The sequence below is a fragment of the Triticum urartu genome, chromosome 2A (assembly GCF_056163025.1).
Source record: "Triticum urartu cultivar PI428250 chromosome 2A, HENAU_Tu73, whole genome shotgun sequence".
Taxonomy (NCBI): domain Eukaryota; kingdom Viridiplantae; phylum Streptophyta; class Magnoliopsida; order Poales; family Poaceae; genus Triticum; species Triticum urartu.
In genome coordinates this window covers 343,579,832-343,598,277 of record NC_141874.1, presented here as the reverse complement: position 1 = coordinate 343,598,277, position 18,446 = coordinate 343,579,832, and the positions used below count along the sequence as shown (strand labels likewise).

At 41.6% G+C, this 18,446-nt stretch overlaps 1 pseudogene; it reads right to left on the bottom strand.

The window, feature by feature from the left end:
• Positions 1-124: 124 nt before the first annotated feature.
• LOC147985039 (uncharacterized) lies at positions 125-1,169 on the bottom strand (annotated as a pseudogene).
• Positions 1,170-18,446: the final 17,277 nt, after the last annotated feature.

Genomic DNA, 18,446 nt, shown 5'->3' with positions numbered 1-18,446 from the left:
GGATGTACCTGACTATGTAGAGGGTGATTGCTCAGTGCGGGAAGCATCAGTCACAGAATCAGCAGTACCCGTCGAGGAAGAACCTGAAGCCGCGAGCAGACGCTTAAGTCTCAGAATATCCTGCTCAAAGTAATGGCTGAAGCTGTCGAGGTAGATGACGAAGTCCCTGAAGATGATTATCGCGCCTTGCGCAGGTGTTTCTTCTTCGTGTAGCACTGAGACTCAAGATGACCATCATTGTTGCAGTAGTCGCAATGTGGACGCGGGCGACCTGAGCCTCCAGAAGGAGTGGGCAAGAGCGGCGGAGCACTCGAGCGAGAAGGGGTCGGTGCAGCAGGTGGCGTAGGAGCACGAGTAGCGAGCACAGAGGGAACCTCCAGCAAACCAGCACCACGTAAGCGAGTCTCCTCAGCACGAATCTCAGAAAGCGCCTCCATGAGAGAAATACGGCCACAAGCAAACAACTGAGCACGCCGGGGCTCAAACTCCTTACGGAGCCGAGACAGGAACTCATAGACGCGATGAAACTCCAAATTGGCCTGGACAGCCTGGCAACAGGGGCAGGTACGACAACCAGCACTGCGGAGAGAATCAAGCTGGCGCCAGATAGCAAAACTCTGTGCATAGAAGTCATCAACAGTAGAGTCACCCTGCTGAAGAGCATGCTCCTGACGGACCACAGAAAGGTATAAGGCATCACCAGAGGGCTGATAGCGCTGATGAAGACGGGTCCACATCTCAAAGACAGTAGGAAGACCCAGAAACTCAGAAGCAAACTGAGGCAGAACACTAGCAGTGACAACAGCAGCAGCACGAGCATCATCATCAAGCCACTGGGTGTAAGCAGACAGAGCACCATGATAAATCTGAAGAGCCTCCTCATAAGCCAAAACCTTCTCATCATAAGCACGATCAGCAGCCTCATCAGCAAGCTTAGCCGCATCCTTGGTGGCCTGATTAGCATCCGGAGCAAGAACCAGTGGAGTCGGCGGAGTAGGGGCCACCGGAGGAACCGGACGTGGCGGACAGCAGACCTTGCCAGAAAGAACACCCCAGAGACGGATGCCACGCATGTGAATGCGCATAAAGCCAGTGAACTCGGTGTAGTTAGTACCATCGAAAATCACCGGACAGCGAGGGACAGCAACATAGCCCGATGCAGTAGACATATCTTTTTTTTTTAGCAGAGATCCAAAATCAGCAGAATCCGACGAGAGCAGCAGGGACGAGACCACCAGCTTCCAATCGGCAACAGGACGGGATCGGGGGAGCAGCAGGCAGTCGATCCAGACCAAGGGGCGACTGGCAGCTGGAGGCAGCGGCGGGATCCAGCAGGGGCCTGTGCGAGTCGGGACAAGGGCGAGCTCGAGCGGGAGCGTCCTTCTCGATCGGGTGAGGGGCTGCGAGCGATCGATCGGGGGAGGGGCTGCGAGCGATCCTTATAGGATCGAGAACGGGAGAGGAGGCCCGTTTCGATCCAGGACGGGATCCGAGCGGGACAAGGAGATCGAGGCTGCGGCCTCTATCGGGAGGAGAGATGGATCAATCGCACGAGTTGCAGCGTGCAAAAAAGTTAACCTAGCTCTAATACCATGTTAGGAATATGCAACTTGTATTCCCATGAGGCCATAGGCCGATATATATACATGTACAGATGTGAAACATATGCAGGAAACCCCTTATATAACGGGATAAATACAAAGGGGTACATGACTTATAATATAACTCTAACACATCTTATCCCCTGAGATATATTGCCTTTAATCTCTTGATTTTTTTCCCTGACATGCTAATATTGATGTGACACTGCCTATGGAGACAAATATTTCATTGCCGGAGAAGTATGTCGTACGAGCTAAACGCACTGGAAAAGGAAATCAATTTGTTACTATTGATTCAATACATAAACAAAGTCTGGCCATGACGCACATCGCTCCGGAGATACAGGTATTACAGATTGGCACGATGACGTTTCAAATTGTACAGCCGAAGGAAGTGAAGCCCACTTTTCGAACCCCATGCAATCATGATACGGAGGGGAAGATGCAAGTTAAGGACTCAGGAGGATGCATGCGTTTTCCTTAGTCCTAGTTCGTTTCCTTTTCAATAAGTACTAGTCTGTTTTGTCTTTTGTGATCAACGTGCCGGATAATTAAATTAGTTAAGATGTGATTAGAAAGATAGGAGAGAGAGAGTCCGTGTAGTATTTTTCTTGTTTAAGTCGGTTTAGCCTGGTCGTTTTTCTCGCCTATATAAAAGGCCGGCTTCGGCCATGTACGGGATAGCTTTGGTTGAAGTTATTTTCCAGAGATGAATAGATCGGTAACTCGGGGTATCTCCGAGCCGCTGTTTGATATTTGTTGAATAGCTCTTGGGGCTTTGTGATTTTGGCGTGAGATTGATTCCAGAATTTCAGTTTCCGCTGGTCTGCTGAAGATCGTCCACGTACTTCCTCTCTAGGGTGTGCGTGTTGTTGCTGTGGTGATTGCATCTACAAGATCGCGAGCGCCACGTCGTTTCAGGTGACATCACACCGTGAAAGATTGGGCAAATTATTTGTACCATCGATTTTCTGTCGACGGTCGCACCAAATATAGAGCCAGATATGCATGATTCATCATACACATTACAGCCAATTATCCATTGGTTCTTTTGTCCATAGAGGTGATTTTGTTTGGACCATTAGTCTAGGTAGTGACATTTTGATCGATAAGGCACAAGTTTATTTTCTTTATCACTCGGGCTACACTAAAGTAAGCATAACCGTCAGTGAAATGAAGGCATACAAATCATGAAGTTTTTGCCTTGGCTGTGTGCCTCGTTTAGTTGTCACTTATTTATTTCTTGGAAGTTATTCAATTCTCATTGAGCTTTCCTTATGCTTTCCATTGCTAAAGAAGAAATTTAAATATGCAATATTTTTAATGTCTGAGGAGGCGAGAGGAGATGAAAAAGGGCTGTAAGGTTGTACTTTGGTGCGTCTCTGTCCAATGATGGCTGGATCCATCTGACGCTCTTCCAAGCAGAGCAGTGCAGATTTGCTGACTGGTACAACATCTAAACCTTGGCTACCCTAGCTAAATTTTACATCTCTTAGTATCAACAAATAAGTTGGTTACAGTATATACTTGAAGATTGCAGCAGGCACAAAATGCTTTGCTAACCAGCCGGTTAATTGAGTTGTGCCTACGAAGGATCAGTCGAGTAGTTGTTTTTTCTAAAATAAATGAGGATTAGTTTGGTTGCCATGTAACGGTAAGGCCAGAATGGTGGTACTGAAAAATGGTTCTTTAATGGTCATATGTGTTGTGGAGTTGGAACTTGATTCTTTTTAAGTTGGAGTGGGTAGGTTGTCTATATGTATTGCATTATTTTTCTACGGTGTACTGTTCTTTCTAATGATTTTTTTTAAGTTAGTATTTAAGTTTACGGCATTATTCCGCGGTGTACTGTTCTATCTACAACATACTGTTAATATCTTATGCTTTTCAACATTACACGGTTAAAACCTTCTGTATAAGATCTTGCGCTTTCAACATCTGCTCATGGCGATGTGCGTATTCTGCTATGAACTGTTTACATTATAGAGAGTTGTGGTACCTACATTTGTACGATTTCTTTTAGCTGATGTTGGTTGCTCATACTGACAAAAGGTGTGTTAACAAATGATTGCAGAGCAGCGGAGAAACATGTTTCTAAAAATGTGCCAAAACTGATGGATTTAACTACAGGTATTGCACTATTATTCTACAGGTATCGCTGTATTGCATTATCCAACTGTAAGTCTGTTCTAAACTCTATGCCCCATGTAAATCTGATGGAGGATTGGGCCATTTAATTTTAACCAAAAAGGGTGATATGCTTTGAGTTGCTTGAATCTGTCCAGACCTGAAAATTAGATATACTTTGAAAGCTCGATATATGAGTAGGAGATAGTTGATAAAGGTGTACCTCTTGTAGGAGATTAGTAGTTGATTACCTGCTTCTATGCGGTGAACAAATGAGTAAGCAGTTTTAGTTGATAAAGGTGTAGGCAACACACCATTTTTGCTCCATTTTTTGGTTTACAAGTCAAGGATGTTTAGCCTTTCCTGAATATGTTAATTGTGAAACAGTTTTGATGCAATTTTTGAACCATTCAGTCTGTTTTGTTCGTGCAGTTCATGGTACCAGATCTGCAGCCTGCATCTTGTGTAGATTTGGCTACCACATTATATGATGATGTTTCACTTTGCTCAGTCAAAGTTTCAGTAAAAATTTGAATTGAACATATTTTTGTAGACATACAAAAATGGTCTGCATTTTTTACATCGCCCTGACATCCAATTCAAACTATATTTTCTGCCTAAACTGTTGCGTACCCATGAGATCATGGGATAACTCAGACATGAGCCGGTGTCCAGTGCGCAGTTGGGTGCATTATTTGGTGACATCCAGTGCTAACTGTTTTTTCAAGGCCACCGAGTGGAGTGAGGGTGAGTAGTGTGGCATCAGCCTACCGTTTATTTAGCTGGTTCTAGGATCTCCTTTGTTGCTGCATCTTGATCTCCTGCTTTGCTGTAACTATGTTCTGCTGCTTGATGTTTGTTTCCTTCTTTCTAGCTACATGCTTATTCTTTCTAGCCACACGCATGTTTTCCTTTTGCTGTGGGAAATAGTTCAGTTATATTTATCAGTAGCATCTCTATGTTTATAGATACATACTAGGAACATGCTTATTTAGTGTGGCCTTCTCTTTTTTATGCAAGAAGTGTGCCTTCTCTAATCTGACAATCATCTTATTTGTTGTTCTAAATAATTACTACAGGATGGAGCAGCAGGCATAGATGAAATCTACTGCAAATTTCTATTGGTTGCGGCATCTTCCGCCGAGTAACTCTACAAAACAGCCTGCTAGCATTGATTCTTGCAATAAAAAAATAAGTCTGGCATCATTCATAAAAAGCTTATAGACATAGATAATTTCTTAATACTGCACTGGTTCTCACCAGTGAGATTGTAGATGTGGTATTTTGAGAATACCAGTGTAATTCACTGGTCCAAAAGCTCCATTTCTTAATGTGTTTTTGCAGAATGCTCATTAATGTTTTTCTTTTCCTTAATGTACAAACATATCTATTAGATATGATTTTGGATCTGAACTTTTCCCTGTCTGCAGCTCACATTGTGGTATGGTCATGGTACAGCAAAAGGAAAAGATGTTTAAACTTTTTTTGGGCGTCATACATGAAAAGTACCTTTATTTCCATCGAGCTTAATTACTAAGAAAATGTTACCACTATTTCCTTACTAATAAACCTAAATGTTCTGAAAGTTCGGTCTCTTGCTCTCTTTGCTTATGAATTGGACACTTTCCCTTTCTTTAGTCCTTACACGGTTCCACCTCGCTTTGACTTCATACTTTGATGGTGTTTGTAGGTATGAAGACTTGAAGAGTGGTCATAATGTTACTTAAAGGAGGCCTCAACTTGCACCAAATACATGGGCATGTGCAACAGCAACTTATGTAGGTGAGTAGGTATTTATGCTTAGTTTTGACTTGAGTACAAAAAAGAGCTTGCTGACATATACAAGAGAATAGGCTACCCATTCTTGAATTGAATCAGATTGGTAGACTAAACCACTGTGGTGTACTCTTTGCTTCTGAGTTATTACAATCCAACTGAAAATAAGGGGAAAACAAACATGATCCTGCCATTTAAATTATCTCATGTTTGTGGAGAAAAGTTGCATAGTTAGCTATTGCAAAATACTATCGACCCAGTTTTTGTTCAATAGACGTCCCTTCTTCGAATGTAGCTTGAACCTGCGCAAGGGCATGGTAGCATGCTCATTCTATTTTTTTTACTAAGGTTTTCCAACTTTTTGCTGAAAGATAGTCAATTTAGTCATGAGCTATAGCGGCGTTTCTGTTTACTGAATTTTGTTTTGCAGTTCCCTTCTCTTGAATGTTTATTCAAATGTGCCTAATGTTTTTTTCAGGTTTCTAAAAACCAATAAATGCTGCTCTCAAATCAGTTAGGAGGCTGAAGGTAGTAGCTTACTGAACTCTCATTTCCGGAAAAATCTGGAGATGTCTTGGTATGGAGTTTCATGATCAACTTGCTCCGGCATAGTTAGTCTTTCTAGACTAATTGTTTGTCAGTATCTATTCTATACATGTGTTTGATTGGTTGTGCAAACATGCATGCATTGTTCTGTGTGGAAATTGCTTTATCTGGTCTGTTCTATAGCAATGTTTCCAGTGGCTGTTTAGCACATATATTTAGATAGTTGCATACGCATGCTTGGTTCTGCCAGAAAATTATCTTCCCTGATATGTTTTCAGATGCTATTTGGTATACATGTTTGTCTTTGTCATGTTTATGTTGAGTTGTGGGTTCCAAAGGTATTTATGATGATCGTTTGCATGGTGGGTCATGTCAGCGATGTGCATTGCATATTCATGATTCAAACTCTTTGTTGGGTATATGAAGTTGTTTTTGAATGGCCCATGATTCGTTTTTATTAATATTTTAGTTTAAGCATTTCTCCAGAGAATCTTGATATCCAGCTGTATATATATCCAGTCATGTTTTTTTACTCTGACCGATTTCTTTTTTTTTGTTTTACAGTTTGTACAATCTCTAAAGATGGTGCTCCATTGTTCTGTTAATCAAGATTTGTTCCCTCCTTTCTTACTAGCTGATACGTGATGACCGTTTGCATGGGGTTTATGTTAACTATATTCTATTCATGATTCAAACTGTTTGTTGGGTAATTTAGTTTAGACATTGTGTCCTGAGAATCTTGATATCTAGCTGTATCGGTATAGTATAGTTTGTGATTTTTCCCTCTGAATTTATATATCCACTCAGGTTGGGATAGGTTATGAGTATTCTTAGTGTGGAAACAGCGACAGTGCTGCACTTTCATCATATGATGATATGCCAACCTTGCGCCATTTGGCTCTATGTTACCTGAATAAGATAACAAAATACACATGCTTAAGTGTATGTTTTCAAAGTTGAATTATCCTTCATTTTCCATTTTAAATGGTTTGAATAAGTATCCTAAGTGGCTGCTAAAACTTACTTCTACCAATGAAGTCAAATATTTTTAATCTTAAATCGCTTCCTCAAGAATAAAGTTATTGAGAAAATGCAAATATTTTTGACGCGCCCATGGTTTCAAATGGGTCTCTACGCCATTTGGCGTCTGTGGGCTGGATTCACTTGGACTGTCAGCCCTAAAAAATTAGGATTTGTAAAAAAGATGGGCTTAAATGCTACATAACCAATGAATAAAAATTGAAGAAAAATATGGATCTCTGTTACCCATATAATATGACAAATTATGCATGCAAGTTTAGATTTTGAAAGACAGACCTCAATGTAAAGGTTCACAATTCATGCCCTATGCTTGCTCAAACATAAAATTATGAACAAATATTCTCAAACACGCACATGGTATTAAATGGGATTATGTGCCATTTGGGGCAACAGTCATATTTTCAGACCAACTGGTTTTCGGTGGGACTTTGTGTTGCCAAATTTAAATGTGTGTGTGCATCTAATTGTAGACAACAAGCCACAATTCTTTATTATTATTATTATTATTATTATTATTATTATTATTATTATTATTATTATTATTATTATTATTATTATAGAGCGTAAATTTTATTACCATATGTGCTTGCCCACAACAAAACCAACTAAATTATAGATTTAGCGAGTCTCTGCGCCACTTGGTAAAAATCACCACAAAAAGAGGGGAGAAGTATAATTTGGATAAATGAGAACTAAATCCATGCATGCAAAGAAATTCGACATAGTAATAGGAAAGGAGAAATCCCACCAGTTGGGTACCTCTCTGCCGGAAACGTCTCTCTCGCCAAAATGAGCCATCGAGGAAGAAAAAGAGATAAATAGGCAGATAGATGCAGTTGCTGCCGCTTTATATTCTACTTCGGACGGGACACCCAGAGAATTGTTCATGGGTCGGACTAGGTAGCATATGGGCTTTTCGAATACTTATGCCTCCATATGCACAACAAAGGGAGGGTTTTTTCATGCATATGAAAATAAAAGTTTTGCACAAACACTGCTAAAAATACCTCCTTAATTGGTTTATACATGTAAAAATATGTTTTTTCTCATACATGAGGATCATATTTCTCAGCGTAATAAACAAATTTTCAATATAGCATGATTTAAACATGGGCTTACTACTATCAAAATGGAATATGTTCTTACTAAAGGAAACTACTTTCATCGCTATCATGGCTTTAGCGGGTCTCTGCGCCATTTGGCGCAACGGGTTTGGGGTGTGTACGATGCATGCGAGTGAGCTCACCTTCAAAATGTAGGGGAGATGCAAGATCGAGATAAATGGAAAGTAAATCCATGCATGCAGCCAAATCCGAAATCAAAAGAGGCAAGAAATCGCACCGATCGGCGGCTGAGGAAACGCCTCTGTAACGCAGTTGAGGAACCGAGAGAGAAAGGAAAGGGACAGACAGTCTTCGCTCGATCCGCCCCCTGCCGCTTCATATTCTCCTCCCCACGGGCCACAAGCATCGCTCTACGTGGGCTGGGCTAAATAGCATATGGGCTATCCTAATACCTTTTGATGCCTATATCTCCGTATATGCACAACAAAGAGATGTTTTTTCCCTAGGTTTCTTATCTTTTTTTCCTTTTTTGCATGACAAAGATGCACAACCAAGTTTCTCACCATGATAACCATGTTTTCAAGCTAAGCCTATTCATGTCACACAAATATTTTCTTTTTCCAAACCCATTGCCAAAAAAACACAACCATGCCAACTTTACTCTCTCATCATAGTGACCATATTTTCAAACTGAACATATTCATATTATGCAATTTCCCTTTTCCCAAGCTATTATTTCACAACGTAATAAACATGTTTAAAAAAATTGCATGATTTAGCAGAAGGTCCTTGCAGCATGAAACTATTTTCATCGATAGCATGTCTTCAGCGGGTCTCTGCGCCAGTTGGCGCAACGGGTTAACTAGTATACCAGAAGATGGGCACCGGAGGTGGGCTGGGCTGCCCACCACACACCAGGGCGCGCCTGGGGGGCCTGGCATGCCCTGGTGTCTCATGGGGGCCCGGCAGCCCCCCTTTGGTAACTCTTTTCTCCAGTATTTTTTATTTATTCCAAAATAATTCTCCGTAAAATTTCAGCTCATTTGGAGATGTGCAAAATAGGTAACTCCGACGTAGCTTTTTTAGGTCTAGAATTGCAGCTGTCGTCATTCTCTCTCTTTGTGTAAACCTTGCATATTATGAGAGAAAAGGCATTATAATTACTCCACAAAGCATTATTATGCATAAAAACATAATAAATAGCAACAGGAAAACATGATGCAAAATGAACGTATCACTCCCCAATATAGGGGCTGGATTTGGGGGAGTCCGAACTATCTAGTTGGATTATGGAGAGCCCGCTCAGGGCCTGTTTAATGTCCGAACACGCCTGGACATTTGAGGGAGAAATGAGCTTCGACTTTGAAGATGACCTCAATCATTTGTTTTATTTATCTATATGCATTATATCTCATAGCAACACACGTGCATTCTATTAGTGGTCATAGTGTTGTAGAACCAAGAAATTGAGCTTCCACCATGTGTGTGAAAGGACATATTATACTTTATCCAGAGTAATTTAAGGCTGATCCAATAGAATCTTCACTCCATTGCCCTTAGAAGTTGCAAATGGTACGATTCAATCATATTATGTTGTACTTGAACTCTATCGTACCTTTGGTTCATGGTAAACACATTGGAGAGAATCAACCAAAGTGTCCTCATGCACAGAGTAACATTGATCTTGTCTGAATGCTACAAAGGGAACATTCTGCTCCAAATAATATAGAAGTGCCTCAAACATGGCAAGAATATGAGTAACCATATAAATTATAGGAGAGCAAACATGAGTTTAGCAACACCTTAACAAAACTGTAGTGGTATAGTGCACGCAACATAGCTTTCTGCATACATCTCACTCCATTTTTTCCCACATCATAAACTTGGAAGCACGTGATAATTGAGATCATTACCAGGGCGAGCCCACATTAACCCAACAGGTAGCACATGACACTGGGTAAAAAACTCTCTTACCTTATAGATATAGAGACCATATACAATGGGACACCCTAATTTTCCTAAACAACACCCTTACAACCAGGCTCCGCTCAACATCACCCAAGTGCAGCCCAGTTGTAGCGGCGCGTGACTTCGAACCCACAAAGGCCCAGTCAGCCTGTCCAGGGATGTGAGGAGTACATCGATCCATCAATGGATTGGTACTTTCCTGTAGCCCATCGCCTCGCTTGTTCGTCTGCTGGACGTTGCGCTTCATGCCCTTGCTCTTTCGCCTTCCTTTGTATCCCTGTATGCTATACTCGCCTCCTATCGACAGATCTTGGCAAGTCACTGAATCATTGAAAAAAGATGGCACAGGTACGCTGCATCAAACACCCAATTTGATGTGCCTCTGCCACAGCCTCTATTGTAAATCTTGTTCTAATTATTGCTTTGTTTCCCTAACCATAGTTAATTAGGGGTGTTGGATAATACTAGAGATTTTGCCTGTATTGAGTAATTAGACTATTTCAGATAAATGTGCACCCAGTGAATACTAATATTGCAATACTCGAGGACGGTTGGAAGCACCGGCACCATGTCAAGTATGTTCTATATTACAATCGTGCAATTGTAACTCAAGTATTATGTACGTACACGTGATTCATAGTTCTTTTCTTTCATGAAAATTTTAATTATCTGAATAAATTGCAAATTTTAGGAGAAGCTCAGTTTATGGAAAGGTTTCTAAAAAAGAGGAGAAGCTTAGTTTACGGAAAGGTTTCTTAAAAAGTGGAGAACCTCACTGTAAGAAGAAAATGTTGGTCCGTTAGACGATCAACTAATATTCCAAGTAAACTCTTTATTTTGGATCCTTGGTAAGCATATTCATGGTTATATTATATTCTAGGTATATTGTATTGTTAACTTTGTTACTTTTAGCTACATTAGTACTTGATATCCAAATATATATGATAGACATGGGACCCGAGGTCATTTTTGTCCTGGGTCCGCCCTGATCATTACCATGAGGACAAATAATGATGTCGAAGGTACTACAGTCTTCAAACCATACAATATAGGGGGTGGGGGATTTTGCCCCCCGAACAACTTAGTTTTCCACTTCTCTTCCGACAGAAGCTTCTTTGTCAAGCCTTCCCCATCAACTAGAAAGCCAGTAAGAAAGGCAAGGGGCGCAACGGCAAGGCAATCTCAAATCATAATGGGAGTTTTAGGTTTATTTAGATATATTCTCCTTTGGGGTTGTGAAAGTGCAACTATCCCTGGGTGGTTTTGGTAATTATTAACAACATATAGCTCATTGAGCTAATGATATCTCAAGATAAATATTTCAGGAAAGCTCAATGATTGGCATGGCATGGATTAGGAATGTGGACCCCTCAAAATGCTAAGGACAAAAGATTTGCTCAAGCTCTGAAGCTCAAGACTCTACATTTTACTTTTAGTGATCCAAGATCACATTGAGTCCATAGGAAAAGTCAATACTATTAAAAGGGGATGAAGTGTTGCCTAATGGGTTGCTTGCTCAAAATGCTTAGTGATATGCTCCAAAAGCCTTCAATCACTTTCTCATATCCACATATGTCCCAAACCAAAAGTCAAACTCGGTCCCACCGAAACCTTCTATCCGGCGCCACCGAGTTCATTTGACATAGCCACTGCCACAAACCCTAGTCACTTTGGTCATGCCGATAGGGATCTCGGTCTCACTGAGATGGGATTGCAAACTCTCTGTTTCCCTTAGTAACGTTTCGGTCCAACCAAGATGAGAGATCGGTCCCATCGAGTTCGCAATGCAAACTCTATGTTTCCCTTTCGTAATGTTTCGGTCTCACCGAGATGAGCGAATCAGTCCCATCGAGTTTGCGTGACCAACTCTCTGGTTAGCTTATTACCAAAATCGGTCTCACCGAGTTTGTGTAATCGGTCTCACCGAGATTACGTTATGCCCTAACCCTAATGAAATTGGTCACACCGAGTTGACATGTTGGTCCCACCGAAAATCCTAACGTTCACATTTTGAACTGAATCGGTCTGACCAAGTTTCATTATTCGGTCCCACCGAGTTTGGTGATTTGTGTGTAACGGTTAGATTTTGTGTGGAGGCTATATATGCCCCTCCACCCACTCTTAATTCATGGAGAGAGCCATCAGAACATGCCTACACTTCCAACACATATTTTCTAAGAGAGAACCACCTACTCATGTGTCGAGGTCAAGATATTCCATTCCAACCATATGAATCTTGATCTCTAGCCTTCTCCAAGTTGCTTTCCACTCAAATCTTCTTTCCACCTAATCCAAATCAGTGAGAGAGAGTTGAGTGTTGGGGAGACTATCATTTGAAGCACAAGAGAAAGGAGTTCATCATCAACACGCCATCTATTACCTTTGGAGAGTGGTGTCTCCTAGATTGGTTAGGTGTCACTTGGGAGATTCCGACAAGATTGTGGAGTTGAACCAAGGAGTTTGTACGGGCAAGGAGATCGCCTACTTCGTGAAGATCTACCCCAGTGAGGCAAGTCCTTCGTGGGCGATGGCCATGGTGGGATAGACAAGGTTGCTTCTTCGTGAACACTTCATGGGTGGAGCCCTCCGTGGACTCGCGCAACCGTTACCCTTCGTGGGTTGAAGTCTCCATCAATGTGGATGTACGATAGCACCACCTGTCGGAACCACGCCAAAAATCTCCGTGTCTACAGTGTGTTTGCTCCCTCCAAACTCCTCCCTTTACCTTCATGTGTAATGTTTTACATTCCGCTGCTATACTTTTAGACTTGCATGTGTAGGTTGATAGCTTGACTTGTGCTGAGTTGCTAAAATCTTCCAAGACTTAAAATTGGGAAAAGGCTAGATTTTTATTTGGTCAAGTAGTCTAACCACTCCCCCTAGACATACTTTCGATCCTACAAGTGGTATCAGAGCCAGGTTTCCATTTGCCTTGATTTCCATAGCGTTTGGTGATCACAGCCTTGGTTTCACAACCTAGGAGAGTATGGCGTCTAGTGAAGGAAATTACCACCGTAGAGGTCCTTACTTTGATGGTACTAATTTTGCTAGTTGGAAGCATAAGATGAAAATGCATATTCTTGGACATAACCACGCCGTTTGGGCTATTGTGTGCATTGGCCTGCAAGGTGAATTCTTTGATGGGAGAGAACCAAACCGTGAAGCTACCGTGGAAGAGTTGAAGATGATGCAATACAATGCTCAAGCTTGCGATATCCTCTTCAATGAATTGTGCACCGAAGAATTCAACAAAATCAGCCGTCTTGAGAATGCAAAGGAAATTTGGGATACTTTGATTGATATGCACGATGGTACCTATGATACGTCTCCAACGTATCTATAATTTATGAAGTATTCATGCTATTATATTATCAACCTTGGATGTTTTATATGCATTTATAAGCTATTTTATATGATTTTTGGGACTAACCTATTAACCTAGTGCCCAGTGCAAGTTTCTGTTTTTTTCCTTATTTTTGAGTTTTACAGAAAAGGAATACCAAACGGAGTCCAATTGACGTGCCATTTTTGGACGATTTTTTATGGACCAAAAGAAGAACCCGGAGTAAAAGAGTTGGGCCAGAAGAGTCTCGGGCCGTCCACGAGGATGGGGGGCGCGCCCACCCCCCGGGTGCGTCGGCCTACCTCGTGGACGACTCGGGCATCTCCTTGACGTGAGACCGACGCAAAAAATTCCTATAAATACAGAAACCTCCAGAAAATAACCTAGATCTGAAGTTCCGCCGCCGCAAGCCTCTATAGCCATGAGAAATCAATCTAGGCCCTCTCTGGCACCCTGCCGGAGGGGGCCATCATCACCGAAGGGCATGGAGAAGGATCCTGGAGGGGCCATCATCATCATGAAGGCCAAGGACTAGAGGGAGAACCTCTCCCCATCCAGGGGGAGGCCATGGAGGAGGAAGCACAAGGGGGAGAACCTCTCCTCCTCTCTCCCTCGGTGGCACCGGAGTGCCATCGGGAGCGGAATCATCGTCGCGGTGATCGTCTTCATCAACATCACCATCATCATCACCATCCTCATCTCTTTTATGTGGTCCACTCTCTCACACCCCGCTGTAATCCCTACTTGAACATGGTCCTTTATGCCACATATTATGATCCAATGATGTGTTGCCATCCTATGATGTTTTGAGTAGATATCCTTTGTCTTTGGGTTGATTGATGATCTAGATTGGTATGAGTTGTATGTTTTACTTTGGTGCTATCCTATGGTGCTCTCCGTGTCACGCAAGCGTGAGGGATTCCCGCTGTAGGGTGTTGCAATATGTCCATGGTTTGCTTATTGTCTGCGTTGCGTGAGTGACTGAAACACAAACACGGATAAGCGGGACATGGCGTATGGGAATAAAGAGGACTTGATACTTTAATGTTATGGTTGGGTTTTACCTTAATGATCTTTAGTAGTTGCGGATGCTTGCTAGAGTTCCAATCATAAGTGCATATGATCCAATAAGAGAAAGTATGTTAGCTTATGCCTCTCCCTCATATGAAACTGCAATAGTGATTACCGGTCTTGTTAACAATTGCCTAGGACAATTTCGCACACCGATCCACCATTATTCCACACTCGCTATTTATAATATTTAGTAATATATTCTAAAGTATGATAACAGCGCCTACTTTAATATTTTAGCTCTCCGATACAATACAAAGTTATCCACTTCATACCACAACATAGTTTTATTTCTCGTTGCTAGTTGGAAGCAAACGTTCTGTGTACGTAGAGTCGTATCAGTGGCAGATAGGGCTTGAGAGAATATTGATCTTACCTTTAACTCCTTGTGGGTTCGACACTCCATACTTATCACTTCCACCTTTGGAAATTGCTACGATGATTCACTGCACTTGGGGATTATCAACCGACTCCGTCAAGGAATCCAAATTGGGTGTGCTTCAAAGTCAGCTTGACAAGTTCAAAATGAAGGATGGTGAAGGTGTCGCTGAAATGTACTCTAGGCTTGCTCTCATCACAAATGAGATTGCCGGCTTAGGAAGTGAAGAGATGACCGATAGATTCATCATCAAGAAGATCCTAAGAGCCTTGGATGGAAAATATGATACCGTGTGTACATTGATTCAAATGATGCCCAACTACAAAGATCTCAAGCCAACGGAAGTCACTGGAAGAATTGTTGCTCATGAGATGTCACTCAAGGATAAGGAAGAGCTTCACAACAAGTCAAGTGGTGCTTACAAAGCCTCATGTGATGCTCCTACATCATCAAGTGAGAAACAAGCCTTCAATGAAGAATTGAGCCTGATGGTGAAGAACTTCAACAAGTTCTACAAGAGTAGAAGCAAGAAAGAAGTTCCAAGTCAAGGTCCTACAATGACAAAAGATCTTCGAGTTGTGAACGAAATTGCTATAATTGTGGAAGACCCGGACACTACTCCAATGAGTGTACGACCCCCTACAAAAGAATAGAAGATTCACCCAAAAGGAGAAGTAGAAGAGAAAAATCACCACCAAGAGAGAGAAGGGGTAGAGATGATCGTTATGAATGGAGAACATCACGGAGAAGCAAGGATTCAGAAAGGAAGGACAAGTCATCAAGGAGCTATACAAAATGAAGACATCAAGCTCACGTTGGTGAATGGGTATCTGGCTCCAACTCCGATAATCACCCCGAGAGAAGTTATCACTCCGACTCCGAATATACTCAAGATGAAGGTGTTGCTGGTCTAGCACTTGTGTCAACAAACTCCTACGACATATTCGACTCACCAAATGAAGGAATTGGAAGATGCTTCATGGATAAAGGCCCAAAGGTATCACACCCCGAGTATGTTGATTTCAATAATTATGAAGATGATTTGCTAGGTGATGATGATTTACTTGTTGACAACTCTAGTGATGAAAACTATGATGAACTTGCTATTAATCATGCTAATCAAGATAAAACGAATGATGATGATAAGAAGGATATTGAGCATCTAACTAAAGAACTAAACACTCTTAAGTTAGCTCATGAAACTACCTTGGAAAATCATCGAGAGCTTTTAAAGACTCATGAGAAGTTACGCTTCGAAAAGCTCAACCTTGAGCAAGAGCATGGGTTCTTAAAAGCAATCAATGATGATCTTTGCAAGAAAAGTTCTTATTACATTGCCAAGCATTTACTCTTGTCTACTAATATGCCACAAGTTAAATCTAGCAACAAGAGTAAGAAAGATTCTTCTTCTAGTAGCAACAATAATCATGCTAAATCCAATGTTGTTGCCTTTAGTAGTTCTCTTGATTCCACTAATGATTCTCTTAGCCAAGTTACACTTGAGCAAGAAAATAGCTTATTGAAGGGAATTATAGAGAAAGGTGTTTACAAGAGCCTTGCCGGAAGTAAGCAATTTGTGGAAATTGTACGCAAGCAAGGAAGGCACCGGAAGAATCAAGGAATTGATTTTGAACGGAAGTTCAATGCCAATGGAGTTGAGTGGGAAGAAGATCAATACCCCAAGACGAAGTTTGTTCCTCAACAAGAGAAGTATGATCCTACTTCTTTTCAAGGGACACAAACTCAAGATGATCTTCCACCACAAGACCACAAGCTAAAAGGGAAGGACAAGCTTCAAGAGGAGATTGATGCATTTGAAGAAGCTCCCAAGGCCTTGGTCAAGTGGGTTCCCAAGACTGCATCAAGTTCTACTACATCAGGTACAACTAGAACTCCAAGGATTCCCATCAAGATGATGTGGATCCCAAAGAAGAAGAACTAGAGAGTTCTTGATAGAGGCAAAGGTGTCCCGATGTTTTGATGAGATGGTGGCTATCGTTTCTGTGGGAGTCGACCTTGATGATCCGACTACAAACGTGCGAGACGTCGCGCCTTAGCAATCGCTAAACCAACTTCCGAGGGGTTATTGACCAAGCCGGAGCACGATCAACCTGACCACGAGGGTCTGTTTCCTGCAAGCAAACGAAGAACAAGCAAGAAACTGAGATTGCAATCTGGATATTGCGAATATAAGATGAAAGCTTTATTGATCAAGGTGGGGTTCTGTGACGTCTTGGTCTGGTCTTTGGACACAAACGAAGTACGTGAAGTTGCAGCTATGGCGAACTTTTAATCTAAACAAAATCCAAAGTCTAAACGATGCCCTAAGGGCTGTATATATGGAGGAGAGAGGGGGAATTTCGTGGCCCTTGGTGGAGGGGTCTGAAACCAACCCTAACTCTTGTTTCCCCACACATACGGACTCTAAAAACAGCCTATACGTAAGTACTTCAAAAATACATGGGCCTGGCCCAATAATAAGGTGACGCAGCACCTAGAATAGCCTCTGGACGAAATTTATGAAGTGACATCTGTATATTTCGTCCCATGCTTCATGCACTCATTATGGTGGCTTCAGAATCCTGGAATCATCACTTGTAACTCCGTTCTTGTTCCCCTTGCGCATGCCATCATCTCCATGCTTGAACTTGCTCCAATGTTCATCTTTCTTGTCCAAGCTAGGCCCTTCATTTGTAAGCAAAAGAAATGTATCCAATTTAGGCAGCATCATATTCTCATGAACATTAGAATCGTTACCAAGAAATGAAAGTACCTGATAATTCAATTGGCATGCGCGAGCTCTAGTAATTGGTCCAGTATGTATAGCAACGGGGGTTGTGGGTGTAACAATGGTATTGATGTCCTCATCATCCTCCCCTTCTTGAAATGAAGTCATCCTCGACGAAAGTTCATCGTCCTCACCCAAGTAAGGCTTCAAATCTGCAATGTTAAAAGTGGGACTAACCCCAAAATCTGCAGGCAGCTCAAGTTTATATGCATTATCATTTATTTTCTCTAACACCTTAAAAGGACCATCAGCACGTGGTATTAGCTTTGATTTGCACAAATTAGGAAATCTATCCTTACGCAAATGTAACCAAACAAGATCTCAAGGTGCAAACACAACATGTTTTCTACCCTTATCTCTAGCAATTTTATATTTAGCATTCATACGCTCAATGTTTTCCTTAGTTAACTCATGCATTTTTAAAATCAATTCAACACGTTCTTTAACATCAAAATTAACCTTCTCCGAAGATGGAAGAGGCAACAAATCAATAGGTGCACGAGGTAGGAAACCATACACAATTTCAAAAGGGCACATCTTAGTAGTAGAATGCAATGAACGATTATAAGCAAATTCAATATGAGGCAAGCATTCTTCCCACATATTCTTATTATTCTTCAAAGCAGCCCTAAGCATAGTAGACAATGTTCTATTGACTACTTCAGTTTGTCCATCAGTTTGGGGGTGACAAGTAGTACTAAAAAGCAGTTTAGTCCCCAACTTAGCCCATAAACATCTCCAA